Source organism: Cygnus atratus, chromosome 14 (genome assembly GCF_013377495.2).
Source record: "Cygnus atratus isolate AKBS03 ecotype Queensland, Australia chromosome 14, CAtr_DNAZoo_HiC_assembly, whole genome shotgun sequence".
Taxonomy (NCBI): Eukaryota; Metazoa; Chordata; class Aves; order Anseriformes; family Anatidae; genus Cygnus; species Cygnus atratus.
In genome coordinates, this window is record NC_066375.1 from 12,544,554 (window position 1) to 12,565,090 (window position 20,537).

Sequence of the window (20,537 nt, forward strand, 5' to 3'; positions counted from 1 at the left end):
GCGCCCGAGGTGACGCTGACGTCGGTGTCGAGCCCGGTGCCCGAGGACGCGGCGCCCGGCACCGTCGTAGCGCTGCTCAAAGTGCGGGACCGGGACTCCGGGGAGAACGGTCAGGTGTGGTGCGAGCTGTCGGGCGAGGCGCCGCTGTCCATCGTGGCGTCGTCGGGCGGCTCGTACAAGGTGGTGACGGCGGGCGCGCTGGACCGGGAGCAGGCGGCCGAGTACCGGGTGACGGTGATGGCCAGGGACCGCGGCAGCCCTGCGCTGTCGAGCCGCGCGGCGCTGGCGTTGGAGGTGTCGGACGTGAACGACAACGCGCCGGTGTTCGAGGAGGCCGCCTACAGCGCCTACGTGGTGGAGAACAACGAGGCGGGCGCGCCGGTGCTGCGGGTGCACGCGCGGGACGCGGACGCGGGTGCCAACGGGCTCGTGAGCTACTGGCTGGAGGGCGACGGCGAGGGCGCGGCGGCGCCGTACGTGTCGGTGGAGGCGCGGAGCGGCGCGGTGTACGCGCAGCGCTCCTTCGACTACGAGCAGTGCCGCGAGTTCGCAGTGGCGGTGGGGGCGCAGGACGGCGGGGCGCCGGCGCGCAGCGCTACGGCGACGGTGCGCGTCTTCGTGCTGGACCGCAACGACAACGCGCCGCGGGTGCTGTGGCCGGCGGCGGCGAGCGGGGCGGCGAGCGGCGGCGCGGGCGCGAGCGCGGTGCCGTTCGAGGTGGTGCCGCGCTCGGCCGAGGCCGGCTACCTGGTGGCCAAGGTGGTGGCGGTGGACGCGGACGCGGGGCGCAACGCGTGGCTGTCCTACGAGCTGGTGCAGGCGTCGGAGCCGGGGCTCTTCCGCGTGGGGCTGCACAGCGGCGAGGTGCGCACGGCGCGGGCCGTGTCGGAGCGGGACGCGGCGAAGCAGCGGCTGGTGGCCGTGGTGAAGGACCACGGGCAGCCAGCGCTGTCAGCCACGGCCACGCTGCACGTGGTGCTGGCCGAGAGCTTGCAGGAGGCGCTGCCGGAGCTGAGCGACAAGGCTGCCGAATCCGAGCTGACTTCAGATCTAAACCTCGTTCTGGTGGTGGCGCTCGCCTTGGTGTCCTTGCTGTTCGTTTTCACAGTCATGTTGGTAGTGTTCTTCAAGTGCCGACGGGCCAGGAGCCCCCCCATTTTCCTAACTTCCGATAAGGAACTCTATTCCAGCCTGGGCCCCAAAGCACCCTACAACTACTGCAGCAGCACGCTGCCCTTGCCCTACTCCTACGAGGTGTGTTTGGCCTCCGAATCGGGCCAGAAGGACTTCACGTTTCTGAGACCGGGCGCAGCAGCGCTGCCTGACCATGTCTTGGCGGGGGACCTTGGCCCAGGAGGCCCCTCCGGGAAGGACCCTTCCGGCCCAGAGAGTTCGGCAGAGGTGAGCTGCTGTCCCGGGTCCTTCTCTGTGTACTTGTCCGGTCTTTCCCCTTCCCCTCTCGCTCTGTTCTCCTTGGGTGTGAGTATCAGCGAGCCGGGATGGTAGCGTGAACACAGGATGGAGCTATGGCACAAGGGTCCTGGGGCACAAAGCTGAGACAAGCCTTTCGTCTGGGTTTAGTGAATGCTTCATTTAGTGCCTCTAAAGTGCCCTATGTGAGCACTTCTTTGTGAAATTGATGTATGGTCTATCGCGGGCTTTGCACTTAGTGAGGACAACAACTCCAGTCCTCGTCTGTTTTCCTTTCCAGCTCCGTTCTTTGTTCTTTCTGAACCATTCATAAGGAAGATGTGCGCACGTATGATTTAACGTTTCCCCTCCGTCCCGCATTCACCGGGGACCCAGGGCTGTTGCTCAGAGCACGGAGCCGAGCAGAAAGCGTTTTGGGTCTGCTGCTGCCGCAGGCTCCTCAGGAGCCCCGGTGGGACCAGAAATGGGGACGGGCTGAGCAGCTCTGCCCGGGATTTCTCTTGAACTCGCCCCTGAAGTAATTCCCTGTGCAGGGGGAAGGTGCCTTCCCCTTTGCTGCTGCATAGTTCTGGTCCTCTTCCTTCAAATGGTGTTTTCAGGAGCTCCGAGGATGTCGCTTTTAATAGTCTGGTTTCCCATCAAAGTGAAGGGGATGTAACGTCCGCGGATCACTCGAAATATGAAAGATGGAAATGCTGAGTCTTCAGCGCCTTTCCTGAATAGGGAGATCTCTTGGCTGTACTCGACACTCTGCATCTGGGCTGACTACTGCCAGGACAAAGTACTTTGGGTAGGGCTCGCATGTGTACCCATATGAGGAGAAACTTTTTACGAATTGCGATATATATGTTAGAAAAATTGCTCAGCAAGAACTTATGAAAGACTTGAATGTATTAGGAAAAGAGGCAGTAAGGGGAAAAAAGATTCAGAACTCATTTCATAGTAAATAAGCGGCTGCAGACTATTTCAAGGTTTAGTTCGAAGGAAGTCGAGGATTTTCTACATTTTAGATTATATGTAGGAAAGATAATTGGAATTTGGTTGCATAAGGGCTAGTGAAGAAAGAAATCTGCTTTCAGCAAAGTGAGCCTGCAGACACGGCCTGGTGGAGGCGCTCCAGAAGGCATAGAGTGGCAAAACTGTTCATACTTACATGCACGATGCAGCTGCGGTGGGTAAAGCATCTCTTTTTCCTTGGGAGTCTTTAAATTGCTTTAGAATTCAATTCTGTTAAAATATTGATTACTAACGTTGGATTTTATTGACTCGAGGCGTATACTTTTATCAAATTCTGTGGACTGGTGATAAGAGTGAGCTAGGAGTAAGTAGCGCCGGTACGTTTTAACTTCCGACAATTAAGTTAATTGCGAGAATGGTAGGAAAGTCTGAGCCGATCCGTTTGATTCCGTTGGTGCCGCGTATAAGCGCTGAAACATTGCGCATCTGGGTGTGCTCCCGGCAGTTACCAGCAGTGTGCAGGGCGAAAACGAGCAGCCAGAGGTGAGGTCCCTGCCTCTCCGGAGGGTGTTGGGTCCCCCACGTTGTTGAGCGCGATTTGCAGCCCCCGCACACCGCCCTCAGGCACGGCAAACTTTGGGATGGCAGCTGATCAGGTGCAACGATTCCGAGCAGATTATTCAGGGAGCAGAGGTCCTTGCAGTTTCCCTCGATAAACAGCTGTGGGCGCTGGTTTCTTTTCCTTTCGTTCGTTATCGGCTGTGGGAAAGCGCCTGGTGCCGCGGGATGCTGTTTCTCTGCCACAGACCGATTTCGACAGGGCTCCTGGCGCTCCCGTGTCTAGCTCCGTTCTTCCCTTCCTGTGCCACCGAGACACCTTAGCAGTTCCGTGGGTGACAGAAAATGAATTCCAACACCGCGGTAGTTTGCGTCCGTTTGCAGGCTCTAAACGTCGGAAAGCTGCCGTGTCGGGAGGTGCAACAACCCAAAAGGCAGCCCGAGAACCGGCCGGTGCTCGGCCAGGTGCCGAGATCTGCACGGTGCCACGACCCGCGGGGCTGCTGCAGCAGGAGGTGGGGAGGGTGCCCCAGGTGCCAGCACGACGCCGGCCGTGAGTTCGCTGCGTCTGGAGGAATCGAGCACCGGGGGAGCAAGCCGGGAGGCGGCGAGGAGGGAGGGAGGGAGGGAGGGAGTGTCAGGCCGAGGGTTCTGCGATTTGTCGGGGAGGATCCCCTCCTGGGACAGTGGTGGCGATGGGGAGCGGGGCGGGGGCGCGGCTGCCGGGAACCCCAGCAGCTGCCCGCCGGGGGAGCGGCAACACGAGAGCGGTGTCGCTTTGTCGGCGACGCTGCTTTGCTGGCACACGGCGGCGCGCCGTCGCGACGCTGTGGGACGCTCGGAAAGGGCTGGACTCTTGGCAGGACCGGGAGCCGGAAGGTCCCGTGAGACCCCCTCCTCCGCGTCATCCCTCCCCCCCTTTGCCTCCCTCCCGCCCCTTCTCGCTCCTGCTGCCTGACTCCAACGAGGGTTTGTTTTCCCGGGGGACACCCCGCGTTTTCCGGCCGCCCCTTTCGGCTACATCCCCTCCGTTAACTCTCACACCTTCCTGCCGGTGTCTGACCGGCCCCGTACGTGGGGAAAGGGACACGTGCTTTTTGGGCTAGGTGTCAGCCGGCTGGAGCACCGCTGCTGTCGGTGGGGCAGCCGCGCTCCCTCCCGGCCGCGGGGCTCCCAGCGCTCCGTGCAGTTATTGGCCGGGACTCTGTGTGCCGCTGTCGGCCAATGCTGGAGCGGGGGATCGGGCGGCCCGGCCCCGCTCGGAGCCGGGACGAGGCACAGAGAGACTGAGAGCGAGCCGGGGAGTGAGTCAGTGCCGTGCCGCCGAGCAATGCCCCTCTCGCCGCCGCACGCCGCGTCCCGGGGCGCCGGGCAGCGGCAGGAAGGGGCGAGCTGAGGATTTCTAGGGGGGGCCAGAAGGGGAGCGCTGCCGTCCTGTGCGATGAACGGCGTCGCCGCACGGAGCCGCGGGGTGACGACGGGGAAGGTACTGAGCCTCTGGCTTTTGCTCGGCGCTTCCTCCTGGGCTTCCGCCGCCATCCGCTATGCGATTCCCGAGGAGGCTCGGAGAGGCTCCGCCGTGGGGAACGTGGCGGCCGACCTGGCGCTGGACCCGGCGCGGCTCTCGGGGCGCCGGCCGCGGGTAGTGTCCGGCGGCAGCAGGAGGTTCTTCGCGGTGGATCCCGGGAGCGGCGCGCTGCTGGTGAGCGAGCGGATAGACCGCGAGGAGCTGTGCGGAGCGCTCTCCCCCTGCTCCCTGAGCTTTGAGATCGTGCTGGAGAAACCGCTGGAGCTGTACAGCGGCGCCGTGGAGATCCAGGACATCAACGACAACGACCCGGTTTTTCCCAGCGGCCAGGCGAGGCTGGAAATCAGCGAGTCGGTGGCGGCCGGGGCGCGCTTCCCGCTAGAGAGCGCGCAAGACCCCGATGTGGGGATTAACTCTTTGCAGACCTACCAGCTGAGTGCCAACCCGCACTTCGTGCTGGATGTGCAGACGAGGGTGGATGGCAGCAAGTACGCGGAACTGGTGCTAGAGAAGGAGCTGGACAGGGAGGAGCAGCGGGAGCTGCACTTGGTCTTGACTGCGCTGGATGGAGGCAGCCCGCCGCGCTCGGCCCACGTGCAGATCCACATTGACGTCGTGGACTCGAACGATAACGCCCCGGTCTTCAACCAGTCCACCTACAAGGCAAGCGTGAGGGAGAACACTCCCAGTGGCGCCCTGGTCGCCAAGATCAGTGCCTACGACCTGGACGACGGGCCCAACGGAGACATCGTCTACTCCTTCAGCAGTCACACGCCAGCCAAGGTACGAGAGCTCTTTGCTCTGGACTCAGCCACAGGGGAGCTGAGGGTCAAGGGGCAGCTGGACTATGAGGAAACAAAGCTGCACGAGGTTTACTTACAGGCTAAAGACAAGGGTGCTGTTCCTGGCGTAGCTCATTGCAAAGTGCTGGTGGAAGTCGTGGATGTGAATGATAATGCTCCAGAGGTGACAGTGACTTCTGTGTACAGCCCTGTGCCTGAGGACGCTGCCCCAGGGACGGTTGTAGCTCTTCTGAGTGTAACAGACTTGGACTCCCAAGACAACGGTCTGGTGAACTGCTTTATTTCCCCTGGGATCCCATTCACGCTCAGCTCCTCTCTCAAAAATTATTACACATTGAAAACCAAAGCAGCTCTGGACCGGGAAGAGGCATCTGAGTACAACATCACTGTCACAGCCAGGGACTCGGGCTCACCACCCTTGTCTGTGGTAAAACAGATTCTGGTGCGGGTGTCAGATGTCAATGACAACGCACCCAAGTCTTCCCAGGACTTCTATGATGTGTACGTGCTGGAGAACAACATGCCCGGCATCCCCATTCTTAATGTGAGCGCCACAGACCCTGACCTGGGGCGCAACGGCCATCTCACCTATTCCCTCCTGCAGGGTGACACCACTGTGGGTCACCTCTTCTCCATCAACCGGGAGAGTGGCACCCTCTATCTGCTGACCTCCCTGGACCATGAGGACCAGGTGGAGTTCAGCATGACTGTGCAGGTCCAGGATGGTGGCTCTCCACCTCTGGCCACCAACCTCTCAGTCAGCGTGTTTGTCACTGACCTCAACGACAATGCCCCCACTGTGCTGTACCCCCTCCCCAACTCCACCTCCCCCTATACCGATGTCGTGGCACCAGGTACTCCTGCGGGCCACATGGTCACCAAGGTGGTGGCAGTGGACGCAGATGCAGGGTACAATGCCTGGATCTCCTACACCCTGTTGCAGGCCACCGACCCAACCCTCTTCTCAGTTGGGCTCCACAGTGGGGAGATCTTCACAACCCGCCAGCTCCAGGAGGATGAGGCTCCTCAGCACACGTTGGTCATCCTGCTGAAGGACCACGGGGAGCCTGCGCTGTCTGCCAGTGCCACCGTCTCCATCTCCGTGGCTGAGAGGGTCAAGGAGGTGCTCACCGACCTCACTGACATGGTGCCTGCACACGACCCCAGGAGGCACGTGACTTTCTATCTCATCTTGGCTGTGATTTTGGTCTCAGCTGCTTTCTTCATCACCATAGTGTCGGTGGGCATCTTCAAGTGCTACAAGTGGAGGCAGTCAAAGGAGCTGTTCAACAGCTCCAGGAGCACCCTGTACAGGACACCAGGGCCCTTCCACCACGTTGATGCGGTGCGAGGTGGTTTCATGCCGCCCAACTTCTACCACCAGGTCTATCTCACCACAGACTCTCGCCAGAGCGATCTCCTGTGTAAAAAACCCTTCACTTCCAGCCCCCTGGGGAGCCGCCAGAACACCATGAGGAATGGTGAGCCAGGACCATACCACCAGATTGTGGGCACCACCAGCCGGCTCCCCACACCCACCGAGGTAATGTAGCCCCTTCCTGGACAAGTCCCAGTGCTGGGCTGGTCCATGCTATGTGCCCATGGCAGCAGACTGGGGCTTGGGGGGATATCCAGTTGCGCCATGTCTCTAAAGGGTGGTTGACTTCTTCAAAATCAAATGAGGCATCCTGTGCATCGATGACATTTGCACTGCGGTGAGCGAGGTCAAGTTAGTCTGTTCATTCCGGGTAGTGAGCATGTGTCTTGTGGATGCAGTTCTGGGTACACCTTGCATGGCTAGCCAGTGGAAGCCAAGGTCAGGTTGCAACCATTTACAGAAAGTCTGCTGCTTGTGAGGTTTCCTTCCCTGTTCAAAACGAGAACTGAGTCCTTGCAGGTCCAGGCATCAAGGGGGGCCCGCAGTCCCTCTGCGCTGTGCCCTGGTGTGGGACAGCAGAGGTGGGCTGTGAGCCACCAGCTGCTTGTGGGGCACCAGCACGTCGCATCCCACCATGTAGCACTCAAAGCTGAATGATGATGCTAGTCCCCGACTGTGGCTGTAGAGCTGTCCCTCCTGTCCATATCTCACTTTGACTCCTTATGGTTCCGGTTTTATTTCCATTTAAGCACTGTGAGGATGCTTGTCTTGGGGCGGTGGGGTGGGACTGCAGGCTTCCACAGCTGCTCTCAGGGCTCCTCTGAGCTGGATGCTGAGTGGTGAGCCCACCACCCAGGTCTTGCTTTAGCAGCCCTATTGTGGTTTGTAATAATGCTGTCTCAGGGTGATGTCGAATGTCCGGGCTGAATAAACTGCAGACAGGAAAATGTTTGCGCATGGCAGGCAGCTCCTGTGCTTCTTCCCTGGTGGGAATTGTGCAGCTTAATTTGAGAGCTTTCAATTACGGGAACGCAGCAATCCTCAGGGGTGAGGCCGGGTGGTGGATCCAGCAGAACTGGGGGGATCTGATGGGTTTCCAAGGTGGTTGGTGCCGGTCTTGTGTCCCCTCCTGGGAGGCTGTGAGTAGGATCGAGTGGTTCCTCAGGGCAGAAGGGAATGAGATGCAGCAGAAGCTGTGCACAGGCACAGGGCTGTGTGTGCTGCCTGCTTGCTGCAGCTGAATCACAGGCAGAAGCAGAAACCTCCCAGAGTTATTTTATGCCTTTTATTATTTTTTTTCCCCTCTTGCGTCGCTGCTCACACTCAGCATTTATCTGCAGCAGGCAGGAACAGCTGCAGCAGCTGCCAGAGCAAGGGTTCCTCTCCCTTTGTGCAGGTTGTGTTACAGCTGGGGACAAGGATGTCCCCCAAACCAAAGGCTCCTGGCAAGCAGCTAGGGGAGGGGAGGCAGGCAGTAAATGATTTGAGCTTGGGGATGGGGATCACCCAGGTGGTAACAGGCAGGGGGTAAGCTCCCCAGCCCCCCAGGGCTGCCAGAAACCAGCTGGGCCAGCATCGGGCCGTGGTTTTTCAGGCTTTGTGGTGAAAGATCCAAGCCACTGCTGTGGACTGTGTCATGCCCACCAAGGCTTTGCACCCCTGCAGGGCAGCAGCCAGCCCCCAAAAGTGATGCGGTGGGGATGGTGCAGCCCACCAGGCCCCAGCCTCAGTGCTGGCCCTGTCGGTGGCAGATGGTGTCTCGTGCCATGCAGGATCCTATCCTGCTCCCTTCAGCTGGCTGTGTTGGAGCCCTGGAAAGGGGGCACCTCCTCCTCCGTCCCTGACACCCCGTTCCCCTCCCGGCTTGTCATCGTCCCCATCGCGGGCCGCGGCAGATCCCCGCAGGTGAACTGCCTGCCACTTGCTCCATCCACCTGGGACCCTGTGAGCGGATCCCCCCCGGGCCGTGTGGGTTTCACCGGACCCCTTCCCGCGGCAGCAGCGCCCCGCGGTGCTGGTGGCAGTGTCTGCCCCCCCATTACCCTGCTGCACTGCTCGGGGGCCTGTCTGGGGTGGGGACAGGGCACACGGCAGGGCCACGGTCACGGCGAGTGGCACCGTCGGGAGCCCTTGGGGCACGAGTGCGGCCGAGCGAGCTGGCCGGCGGGGAAGCCGCTTGTGCGGCGTTTTGCTGGGCTGGCCCTTTAAGAGCTTCTCCCCCACCGCGAAGCGGGCAGCAGGCGGGACCTGGGCGGCGCTCTGCACCAATCACGAGCCAGGAATGAGAAGTCTCTCCCTGATTGGCAGCAGGCCGTCCCGCCCCGTGGCTCTGGGAACGGGCCGGGAGGGGCCGCGGGGGGGGGGGGGCGCTGGGACGGAGGCTGAGCCCAGGCTCCCTCGACGGCGGGGCCCTGGGCGCCGGGACCAGCCTCGGCCCCGTCCCCGAGGTCCCCTGGGGGCCCAGGCGGGGGGGGGTCCGGCACGGTCTGAGCTGCCCCCCCTCCTCCAGCACCGCAGGCCCTGGGTGCACCCAGGGGAGGTCAGGGGGTCCCGGGTGCTGCCCCCCGACAGGGACTGAGACCCCTGCGGAGCTTCGATGCCTGCTTGTGCTGGGTGCGAGGCCTGGGCCTCCTTCCTGGTCTAACGCCCTGGCCTAACGCTGTGATCTGGGGGTGACCTGGGGGGGCTTGTCAGCTGGCTCCGTGTGTTCACAGCGACTTGGGCACTGCGGAGATTTACCTTGTCTTGGGGCCAGGGCAGGGAAGGGGTGCCTGGGCAGGTGGGCATGGCCAGCACTTGTCTTCTGGCTCTGGCCTCCCCTCTGATCCCTGCCTCTGACAGCCGCAGGGGCTGGCAGGGGTGGGCATCCCCTGGTGCGACCCCTCCCAGCTGGTGGTGGCACTGGTGGCAGCCTTGCTTGCAGGGCTGATGCTGGGTGCGGGCACCAACCAAACTGGTGGCAAAGCATTTGCTGGGGGGTAGAAGGGGTGGGAGAAGAGCCCCTGGCACCTCGGGGCTCAAACAAGCACCTTTTCATAGGGCATGAAAAGTCCTTTGGCCCGCGTTCCCTACAGCTGCCCTTTGTCTGCGGGCGCGATGTGAAGCCACCATTGTGGGAGCGGGAGCGAACAGGGAGGGCTTGTACCTAGCGGGCTTCCAGGACGTGCAGTTTCCCAGAGAACGGGAAGCGAGCTGCTGGAGCAAGTGACTCAGGCTGGAGGCCGGGGGTGGCAGCCCCGCTGACGCGGGCTCAGGCCCCCGCTTCCCGCAGCTCCACGGAGCCCCCATTGGGTGAGCGGGGATGGAGCTCTCGGCCAATTGGGTGCTGATCTGAAGCAGGGGGATCTGCTTCCCCCCCCCCCCCCCCCCCTTCACGCTGGGGCTGTGATTCAGCTCCCCTCCCCCAGCCCACCCCCTCCGCTCGGATGCTGGCAGCCAGAGCTACAGCCTGCTACAGCCCCGGAGCTGCTTCCCGAGCCGTGGAAGAGAGACCTGGGGATTTTTAGCAGCTCCCTGGTGCTGGTTGTGTCCCGGGTCCGGCCTTGGGCCAGATGCGTGTGAACATGGAGAGCATCAGCCTCCAGCGACCCACCTGGAAATGGCAAGTACTGAGTTTGTTTTCGCTCTGCGGCTGGGGCTGGGTCTCCGGGCAGATCCGCTACTCGGTGGTTGAGGAGTCAGAGGTGGGGACCGTGGTGGGGAACGTGGCCCAGGACCTGGGCTTGAAGGTGGAGGAGCTGCCAGGCCGCAGGCTGCGCCTGGGATCAGAGGAGAACCTGCGCCACTTCGCCGTGCGCCTGGACACCGGTGCGCTGGTGGTGAGTGAGCCGTTGGACCGGGAGCGCCTGTGCGGAGCTGCTGCCAGCTGCGTGCTGTCAGTGCAGGTGGTGACAGAGAATCCCCTGCAGCTCTTCCGCCTCGAAGTGGAGATCCTGGACGTGAATGACAACTCCCCCAGCTTCCCCACCGCCCACCGCAGCCTGCGCATCGCCGAGTCCGCCGCAGTGGCTGCGCGCTTCCCCTTGGAGAGCGCGCAGGACCCCGATGTGGGCACCAACACCGTGGGCTCCTACCGGCTGAGCCCCAACTCCCACTTCTCCCTGGACGTCAAACAGCTGCAGGATGGCAAACTCTTCCCGGAGCTGGTGCTGGAGCGTGCCCTGGACCGGGAAGAGCAGCCAGAACTGCAGCTGGTGCTGACAGCCGTGGACGGGGGCAGCCCGTCCCGCTCGGGCACAGCGCAGATAACAGTCCAGGTCTTGGACATCAATGACAATGCGCCCACTTTTGACCACGCCGCATACAAGGTGCAAGTCCTGGAAAACACACCCGTGGGGGCCCTGCTCCTCCGGCTCAATGCATCGGACCCTGACGAGGGCCCGAATGGGGAGACACAGTACTCCTTCGGGGTGCACACCTCCGACACAGTCCGGAAGCTCTTTGCCCTGGACCCCCACAGCGGTGAGGTGCGGGTGAGTGGGGCGCTGGACTTTGAGGAATCACCCTTCTACGAGATCCACGTGCGAGCCCGCGATGGTGGTGTGCCGGAGATGGAGGGGCACTGTGTGCTGCGGGTAGAGGTGGAGGATGCCAATGACAACCCCCCGGAGGTGCTGCTCACCTCCCTGCTGAACCCAGTGCCAGAAGACACCCCACTGGAGACCGTTGTGGGGCTCTTCAACGTGCGGGACCGAGACTCAGGGGTCAACGGGGATGTGAGCCTGGAAATCTCCCCCAGCGTGCCATTTGCCATCAGGTCCCTGCAGAACCACTACTCCCTGGTCACCCGGGAGAACCTGGATCGAGAGTCCACCTTGCAGTACACAGTGGAGCTGACCGCCCAGGATGGAGGGTCTCCTGCCCTCACCACAAGGCTCACGCTACTCCTCAACATATCTGACGTGAATGACAACCCGCCACGCTTCTTGCAGCCCTCCTACGATGCCTTCCTCCCAGAGAACAGCCCACCAGGCTCCCTGCTCTGCACTGTCTCTGCTTCAGACCCCGATGATGGGGACAATTCCCGTCTTGTTTACTCCATAGAGGGTGGCCATGTGCAGGGTGCCCCTGCCTCTTCCTATGTCCACATCAACCCTGACAATGGCAACCTCTATGCTCAGCGCACCTTTGACTTCGAGCTGCTGCAGGTTCTGCCAGTCTTGGTGGCCGTGCGAGATTCGGGATCCCCCCCTCTCCGCGCCAACGTTACAGTCTACATCTTTGTGCTGGACCAGAACGACCACCCCCCCACCATCCTGCACCCAGCCAGTGATGGCGATGTCCCAGCACCCCAGAGGGTCCCACTGTCTGCCCCACCAGGTTACCTGGTGACCAAGGTGACAGCGGTGGATGCAGACGCTGGGTACAACGCCTGGCTCTCATACCGCCTGCTGCCACAGTCCACCGACCCCTCCTTGTTCCACGTGTCCCTGTACACCGGGGAGGTACGGACGGCACGCGCCCTGCGAGACACCGACGTGGCGGCGCAGCAGGTCCTTATCCTGGTGGCGGACAACGGCGAGCCACCGCTCTCCACCACCGTCACCATCAGCGTGGCCCTGGAGGAGGAGGCCTTGGAGGAGAGCTACAAGCCTCGGGATTTCCTGGCTGGTGCCAAGGAGAAACCGGACCTGACCCTCTACCTGATCATCGCACTGGCAGCCGTTAGCACCGTGGCACTTGCCACTGTCACCCTCCTCGCCGCCCGGTGCCTGCGGCGCAGGGGCCGTGCTGCCGCCTCACCCTGCTGCTGCTGGCTGAGCGAGTCACCGTCCCGGGACTTCTTCAAGCACTCCAGCCCGAAGCTGCAGCTCAGCTCCGACGGCACCCTCAAGTACATGGAGGTCACCCTGCGGCCCACCGACTCCCAGACCCAGTGCTACGGCACCTGCTTCTCGCCCGGCTCCGACCGGAGCGACTTCACCTTCCTGCGCCCCTGCCCGCCCCCCGGCACCCTCCCGAGGGAAACCGGGGCTTTCCTCTCCGCTACCGGCACCCTGCAGGACCCCGGCCAGGTGAGCGCCCCGGGGCCGGGGGAAGGCGGTGCCGGGCCGGGGCCGGACGGCGCCGACCCCCGGGGCCGCTCCCCCGGGGCTCGGCGGGGCGGGGGCCGCCTTTGTCCCCCCGCCCCGACGTGAGGGGCGCGGGGGGGGGCGGCGGCCGCCGTCGCTCGGGTTCGCGCCGCTCGGCAGCCGTTGCGCGCCGCGATTGGTGCCGGTGTTGCTGTCCTGGGGAAGGAGCGCGGCGATTGGCGGAGCGCCGAGGCACTCGGAGCCAATGGCGGGGCGGCTGCTCGGCGCCCCCCCCGTCGAGCCGCGGCCGCCCCAAACAATGAATGGGAGCGGTGAGCGCTGAGCACGGCCCCGCAGCGCGGGCGGCCTCCGCCGAGGGCATCGCTCCCCGGCCGCCGGCCAGGATGCTGGGGGCAGGGAAGGCGGGCCGGTGCCTGGGGCTGCCCCGCGTCTTCTCTTTCTGTTTGTTCTTGCACAGCTCCTCTGCCCAGATCCGCTACACCATCCCCGAGGAGCTCACCCGGGGCGCCTTCGTGGGCAATATCGCGAAGGACCTGGGCACCGATGTGGCGAAACTGGCGGCAGCTAATCTGCAGGTACTGTCCGATTCGGATTCTCAGTACTTCTCGGTCAATGTGAACACCGGGGTTATAATGGTCAGTGAGCGGATAGACCGGGAGCAGCTCTGCGGGCAGAACGCCCGCTGCTTCCTCCACCTGAAACTCGCCATTGAGAACCCAGTGGAGTTTTACCGCATCGAGGTGGAGATCCTGGATATTAACGACAACCCCCCGGAGTTCCCCAGCGATGACGTGTCCTTGCGCATCTACGAGCTGGCGTCCCTGGGTGCCCGCTTCCCCATCCAGCCTGCCCAGGACCCCGACGTGGGCACCAACACCTTGCAGACCTACCACCTGAGTGCCAACGAGAATTTCAACCTCAATGTGAAGGCGCGCACAGACGGTGGGAAGTTCCCCGAGCTAGTGCTGGAGAGAGCCCTGGACCGGGAACTCAGAGCTTTCCACCACCTTGTCCTGACCGCAGAGGATGGGGGCTCCCCTCCCAAGTCCAGTAAGATGCACATCACTATTCAGGTCCTGGATGCCAATGACAACCACCCGGTCTTTGACAGACCATCATATGGAGCCCGCTTGGTGGAGAACTCGCCGCTCGGCACCCTTGTGGTGAAGCTAAATGCCACCGATGTGGATGAAGGGCCCAATGGAGACATCCGCTACTCCCTCAGCAGCCACAACTCAGCTGCCTTACGCCAGATCTTTGCCATTGACGAGCAAACTGGGGAGATCCGAGTCCAGGGCAATCTAGACTTTGAGGAGGCAACGGTGTATGAGATCGAAGTGGAAGCCAAGGACATGGGGTCGCCTACAATGGAAGAGCACTGCAGCGTGGTGGTGGAAATCACTGATGTGAACGACAATGCCCCCGAGGTCATTCTTACCTCCTTCTCCAGCTCCCTGAGTGAGGATGCACCACCAGGCACAGTGGTGGCTGTCATACACGTCAGAGACAGGGACTCCGGTGAGCAGGGCAAGGTCCAATGTCATGTGTCTCCAGATCTTCCCTTCCAGCTGCGCAAGGACTACGAGCACCAGTACTCACTGCTAACCAGCAGCCGGTTGGACCGGGAGCACGTTGCCTACTACAAACGTCACTGTCTCAGCCTCGGATCTGGGCAGTCCCCCACTCTCCCGACACACCATCTTGCCCATTGCCCTGGCAGATGTCAATGACAACGCGCCCCAGTTTGAGCAAGCGTCCTATGAAGTGCTGGTGGCAGAAAACAACCCGGTGGGCAGCGTGCTGGTTACCATTTCTGCTGTTGACCCTGACTCGGAGCAGAACTCCCGCCTCTCCTACTCCATCCTGCGAGCTGGTGGGACAGATCCAGGCCTGGATTCAACTCGCTACCTCTCCATACACCCCACAAGTGGCCAGGTCTCCACTAAAGTCCCCTTTGACTATGAGCAAACCACCTATCTCCAGTTCCACGTAGAGGTCTCTGATGGTGGCTCCCCGGCCCTGAGGAACAGGACACTGGTTCACGTTTTTATTGCGGACCAGAATGACAACGCCCCGCGGGTGCATTTCCCCAGGGTCGGGGAGGACTCCACCACCCAGTTGCGAATCTCCCCCTCCACTGCCCCTCCTGCTCTCATCACCAAGGTGGTGGCCATAGATGCGGACTCGGGGCGCAATGCCTGGCTCTCCTACCACCTCGTGGAAGCCACTGAGCCGGGGCTCTTCAGCGTGGCCCTGCGTTCTGGGGAGATCCGGATCACCCGGGCCCTGCAGGAGACGGATGCTTCTGCACACGAACTGCTGGTGGTGGTCCGGGACGCCGGGGAGCCCCCACTCTCCACAGCTGTCACACTGGTGGTGGTGGTGGAGGAGCGGGGCCCCGAGGCCCTGCAGGGCTCCGAGGCTCAGGGCGCAGAGGGTGGGGGCTTGCCCACCATCACGCTTTATCTGATTGTTTCCCTGGTGCTCATCTCCACTGTCTCGCTGGTGGGACTGGCGGTGCTGGGCGTGCGGTGTCTGCGGCGGGGCCCTGCGCCCACTGCCCAGGGCTGCTACATGGAGAGCGTGGCCACGCTTCAGCCCCCTCCCAGCCACATTTTTGGGCACTTGCACTACGAGCCCAAGCAGGGGGACACGGTGATGGGCGTCCAGGTGACAGCCACGGCACCTCCAGCCCCGCGTTACCGCTCCTGCTTTTCGCCCGTCTCTGACATCAGCGAATTCGTGTTTGTGAAACCCTCCGTGGGTGCAGCCGGTGCGAACCCGCCGGAGCCCAGCGAGGTGAGCTCGGGAGCAGGCAGCGCCGTCCCCAGCCCCACGGCAGCCCCGGCACCTGCGGGGCTTGGATCTCCCCTCCCCCCCCCCAGCTCGGGACGCGGCCCCCCCGGCCGCCTGTGTGGGGGGGGCTTTGCCGGCCGGTGCCCGCTCTCAGCTGCCGGGAGTCCCCGGTTCCCTGTGCCGGGAATCCCCGGCGCCCTCCCGGCGCGGCGGGGGCGGAGTGGAGGCGACGGCGGGAGCGGGGGGGGGGGGGTGAGGCAGCTCCGTGCGTGTTTTGGGGAAGGCGGTGGAGGAGGGAGAGGAGGAGGGAGAGAGGGAGGAGGAGGAGGAGGGGGCTGTTGAAAGACGTAGAATTGTCACTCGGTCCATCCCCTCCGCTCGCCGACTTTGTGCGCCTTCTGTGTGCCGGGGAGCCGCTCAGCCGGCCGGGCTGCAGCCGCCCCCCCCCCGTCCCCTTCCTCCCCCCTTCCTCCCTTCCTCCCTCTCTCCCTCCCTTCCTCCCTTCCTCCCTCCCTGCCCCGCTCCCGTGGCTCCGGCGGCGGCTTCGCCCCGGCGCAGCGCGCTCGGATCCAGCCCGGGCGCGGGGGGCTCCGGCGGCGGCGGCGGCTCCCGGGACCGGCAGCGGGGGGAGGCTGCTCGGAGCCGCTTCCTGCCGGCTCGCACAGCCGGCTCGGCATGCCGAGGGGCCGGGCTCTGCCATGGCAGCTCCCGCTGCTGCTCGCAGCCTTCTGCAGCCTGCAGCCGCCCGGCAGCGCCCAGCTCCGGTACTCCGTGCCCGAGAACCGAGAGCCGGGCTCGCCGGTGGGCGACGTGGCCAAGGACCTGGGGGTGGAGGTGCGGAGTCTGGCAGCCCGCAACCTGCGCCTGGTGAGCGAGGGTGAGCGGCGGCACTTCCAGGTGGACCTGGCGGCGGGCGTGCTGATCCTCGACAGCCGGCTGGACCGCGAGGCGTTGTGCGGGCAGAACCCCGCGTGCTCGCTGCACCTCCAGATCGTCCTGGAGAACCCCCTCCAGCTCCACCGCGTCGAGGTGGACGTCCTCGATGTGAACGACAACGCGCCTCAGTTCCCCAAGCCGGTGGTGGCCTTGGAGATCACTGAGGTGGCCAACCCCGGGACTCGGCTGCCGCTGGAGGTGGCGGAAGACCCGGATATGGGCTCCAACTCCATCTCCACCTATGAGCTCAGCCCCAGCGAGCATTTTGCCCTGAGTATCAACGTGAGAGGGGATGGCGTTAAAATGCCCGAGATCGTACTCGAAAAAGCACTGGATAGAGAGAAAGTGGCTGTTCATCACCTAACACTGACAGCCCTGGATGGAGGGAATCCGGTGAAATCTGGCACTGCTAAGGTCACCATCCACGTCCTGGATGCAAATGACAATCCTCCTGTTTGTGACCCGCCCATATCCAAGGTATATCTGGAGGAGAACGTGCCGGTGGGCACTCTGGTCACCAAGCTGAATGTCACCGACCTGGATGAGGGTCCCAACGGGGACGTGGAGTATTCTTTCAAAATCAGCAATAACGCACCTGGTAAATTCACCAGGCTGTTCACCTTAGATGCCCGGACAGGGGAGATCAGAACCAAAGCCCTGCTGGATTACGAGGAATCCAGTGCTTACGAGATTGCGGTTCGAGCCCGGGACAAGGGGTCCCCGGCCATGGAAGGACATTGCCACCTGCGAGTGGAATTAATTGATATCAATGATAACAGCCCAGAGATTGTCCTGACCTCGCTCTCCAGCCCAGTGCAGGAGGACGCAACCCCAGGGACGGTGATTGCCCTCATTGGTGTCAAGGACAGTGATTCTGGTGACAACGGGCAGGTCCGTCTGCAGATAGCAAAAGAGCTCCCATTTAAACTGGTGTCGTCTTTCAAAGAGCATTTCTCACTGGTCACAAATGGTCCCCTTGATCGGGAGAAGGCCAGTGGATACAACATCACCGTGAGGGCTACAGATTCAGGGTCCCCACCCAGGGCCACACAAAAAACCTTCTATCTCCAAATTGCTGACATTAATGATAATGCACCAAACTTCTCCACCCCTTTTGATACAGCTCATGTTCAGGAAAACTCTCTTCCTGGAACATCTGTTTTTTCAGTGTCGGCATCTGATCCTGACGAGGGTAGTAATGCCAGGCTGTCTTACTCCATCCTGGACAGTGGCATGCAAGACATACCTATCTCGAGCTATTTTCGAATAGACCCAGACAACGGTACCATCTACACCGTGCGGGCTCTGGACTATGAGCAGGACAAGATGTTCCAGGTGCCCGTGGAGGTGAAAGATGCTGGGTCTCCTGCTCTGAGCAGCACTGCTGTGGTCCACGTGTTCATCCTGGATCAGAATGACAACGCCCCCACCATTGTCTACCCGTCTGTTCCCAAGGGCTCTGCCTTTCACCAAACCATCCCCTCTTTGGCAGAACCTGGCTATCTGGTTACCAAAATTGTAGCTGTGGACGCCGATAGTGGCCATAATGCCTGGCTGTCCTACCAGCTGCAGGAGGCCGCTGAAGCTGTGCCTTTCCTCGTGGAACGCCGCTCAGGAGAGATAAGGGTTGCAGAGGCTCTCAGGGAGACAGAAGTCCCCCACCGGCTGGTGGTCGAAGTGAGGGACAATGGGACACCGTCCCTCTCGGCCTCTGTGGTGATAGTTATTTCTCCAGAGGAAGATGGAGTGCAGGACTTTGCCAAGTCCTTGGACCTCCCCAAAACATCTCCTAAGGATACCAACCTAACACTTTACCTCATCATCTCCCTGGTGTCCATTTCCCTCGTGTCCTGTGTGATGTTCGCCGTGGCGGCTGCCCGGTGTCTGAAAGCGGGCTCTACCGGCTGGACCCTTGTGGGCTGCTGCCGAGGGTCTGCCCGCAAGCCCACCTCCCATTTCCATGGGCAGCTGAAGCCAGATGGCTTCATCAAGTACCTGGACGTGGGAGGAGCGGGCCTGACCTCCCAGGCACAGAATTACACCTCTTGTTTCTCCCCCATGTCTGAGCAGAGCGATTTCCTCTTTGTGAAACCTTTCAGCCATTCTAGCACTGCGGAGACCATGGCTGCCTACGAGCAGGTGGCCAGCACCTTAGCGAGTCCCTGTGATGGGGTAAGAGATGGGGGGTTCTCACTGTTCTTGCTACATGCAGCCATCGGCGCGATGCGAGCTGCCTGGCTGCTCTCTGGCTGTTCTCTATCCTGCTGCTGCAGGAGGTGGCTGCAGGGCACGAGTGTGACTGTCCCCTCCTGGGAGGTGGCAGGGGAAAGGTTTGGCTCTGCTGAAGGTGGGGAAAGGGGCTGGGTATCACCGTGAAATCAAAGCCTGAGAGCTTTGTCTTGGCCCCGTCCATGCTCTTTTCTTTTTAAAGTGATTCCTGGCACATTTGGGAAAGTGGGGTTGTGGGTGCTTAACTCCTTTATTCTGTTTAAGCCCTTTATTCTCTCCGCCGTATGGAAGCAGAACCAGCAGGAGGTGACCTGAAAGCAAAGTTGCTCGGTGTTTCTTTTGCTCTGTTTTAGAGGTGTTTTGTGGATGTTTCTCACTTCTTGACTCTCAAATGTTATTAATTACTGATGGTGCCCTGGCGAGGGATTACTTTCCAGCCTGGTAGTTTCAAGCGAGGGGTTGAATTCCCTGCTCGGCACTGAAATCAGTGTCATTTTTTGCAAAGATCCTGGTGACCTTACATGCCCTTGGACTTGCAGAGACCTGGGCAGCGGCGTGCTGTGAAAACTTTAGCCATATGTATTCGGGTGTCTAAATACAGATATAAGTGACTGCATTTAGCTGTAGCTTTTTTAACTTTGGGATATAAAAAGTAAAGTCACTTTGTGTCATAAATGCCTGCCCTAAATTTGAAAGTAGTAATTGTAGCAGGAATTCAAAAAATAGATTGGGAAGGGCTTATCTAGTGTGTGTGGGGGGTTGTGTGTCAGTGTGTGCAAAAACACGTGGATCTAAAATCTGGAGGGCAAGTGTTCAAACAGGGTGATTTGCATGCAGCACGGGTAGCAGTGGAGCCTTTATTCTAGGGGACTCAGTAATTTATTCTAATGTATTCTTTCATGAGAATCATCAAAGCTGTGGCGAAATTAGTAAAATCACATCTGCTGAAGAAAAATCTAGGTCAGCTGTACCCGTTTTCACTTTGCCTTAGTAATTGCATGTACAAGCAGAATAATCCTATAAAACTGATGTTCCACTTTATAGGCTGTGATCTGCTCCTTCCTAAGGTAACTGAGAGAAATGTTGTCCTTTCCAGGTAGTGTATTATCATTCTGGAGTTAATTAAGAAGATTACGATTTTCGGAAGTATGCGTCTTCCAGACAGCAAACAGTTCTGCTATTTAGTGCTCTTCACAAAGGCGTGATTCAAACAAGAATATGCAGGCCTGCTTCGTGTCCTTCCTTATTTACAAAATGCCCATTGTCTGATGCTAAAATAACAGGAGCAGCAAGTGATACGAGGCTTACTAATGAAGTTGCAAAGTATGCTGCTGTGTCTGAAGTTTATTGTGCCTCCTAAACAAATAATGTCATTTTTTTTTGCTGTCAGAAGTTCATTCTTTTCTCTGAGGACAGAAAAATATTGTAATGCTCTAAGACTACAGCATCTAGGAAAAGTCATTCAAATACAATGGGTGAAATCAAGATCTCAGGCAGGCCTTGTTAAGGACAGAAGAAGGACAGATTAGGAAGGTCTGTTATCATTTCACCTTCTGGCATTAAAAGCATCTTTCTAGATATCAATTAGCTCTGCCTCCCCCACTCCTCCAAGCTCATTACTTTGGTACGATTCCTCCTGCTGGATTGATGCCCATATCAGTTTATTTCATGCTTCATTTCTTTCACAGCCTGGTTTCCTGAGCTGCTCCAGAAGATTATTTGCTGAATAGTTTTTGTCATGCTTTTTTAGTATTCATGCTGGTTCAGAAATACTCAGAAGAAAAAAGGGGGGGGGGGGGAAAGCAGCTTTTTTTTTTCCTGTTGTTCTAATTGATTTGTTTTACTTCAAAAGAATACGCTGATATTCCAGGCTGAAATAATCCAGGATT

The 20,537-nt window shown here is 60.4% G+C and overlaps 1 protein-coding gene across 1 annotated transcript in view; it reads left to right on the top strand.

Annotated features, from left to right (window-relative positions):
* Nucleotides 1-20,537, top strand: part of LOC118256151 (protocadherin gamma-A10-like) — a 101,164-nt gene that overhangs the window by 64,084 nt on the left and 16,543 nt on the right.